This window comes from Colobus angolensis, unplaced genomic scaffold (assembly GCF_000951035.1).
Source record: "Colobus angolensis palliatus isolate OR3802 unplaced genomic scaffold, Cang.pa_1.0 Scaffold47, whole genome shotgun sequence".
In the NCBI taxonomy this organism is placed as follows: Eukaryota; Metazoa; Chordata; class Mammalia; order Primates; family Cercopithecidae; genus Colobus; species Colobus angolensis.
In genome coordinates, this window is record NW_012118154.1 from 367,736 (window position 1) to 368,925 (window position 1,190).

Below are 1,190 nucleotides of genomic sequence, written 5' to 3' on the forward strand. Positions count from 1 at the left end.
TGACACTACCTCGGCTCACTGCAACCTCCGCCTCCTGGGTTTAAGCACTTCTCCTGCCTCAGTCTCCTGAGTAGCTGGGATTACAGGCACCCATAACCAAACCCGGCTAATTTTTTTGTATTTTTAGTGGAGATGGGGTTTCACCATGTTGGTCAGGCTGGTCTCCAACTCCTGACCTCAGATGATCCAGCCTTTGAGATGACTCTAGCCCCAACCATCAAGTGAGACCTACCTATCTGAGCCCAGTCAACTGCCAGGCTCACCAGAGCTGATAATAATCAATGATTGTTGTTTTATGTCTGTAAGTTGAGGTTGATTCAGCAACAGGTGAGGGGAACATTGTTCCAACTGTGGTCTCCTCATCTCATCTGACTGCAGCTTCATCCCTCCGGTTGCTCAGGCCATCTTTGATTTATCTCTTTCTTTCATACCTCACATTCTATATGTCAAGGAATACTTGGCTCTGCCTTCTTTTTTTTTTTTTTTTTTTTTGAGACGGAGTCTCACTCTGTCACCCGGGCTGGAGTGCAGTGGCCAGACCTCAGCTCACTGCAAGCTCCGCCTCCCAGGTTCACACCATTCTCCTGCCTCAGCCTCCCGAGTAGCTGGGACTACAGGCGCCCGCCACCTCGCCCAGCTAGTTTTTTGTATTTTTTAATAGAGACGGGGTTTCACCGTGTCAGCCAGGATGGTCTCGATCTCCTGACCTCGTGATCCGCCCGTCTCGGCCCCCCAAAGTGCTGGGATTACAGGCTTGAGCCACCGCGCCCGGCCTCTGCCTTCTAAATATCCAGAATCCAATTGCTTCTCACCACCTGCAGTGCTTCCACCCTGGTCCAAGCCACCATCATTCAATGGGGCCATCTGTATGGTCTTTCCCCTGGATCACTGCAGTGGCCTTCTGACTGCAGTAGCATCCTACTTCTACCTAGTCCCTCTTACCATTTATTCTCAACACATAGGCAGAATTATCTTGCCAACACGTAAGTCAGATCATGTCACTCTTTGGCACAAAACACGGCAGCAGCTCCCATCTTGCTCAGAGTCAATGCCTCAGTCCTTACAATGTCCTGGCCCTTCACGTCCTGACCCTTCTTGTCTCTCTGACCTCATTGTCTAGTCTTCTCCCCGCTCCAGTTCTGCTGCAGCCCCACTCTCCTTGCTAGTCCCTGAATGCATCGGCTCACTTC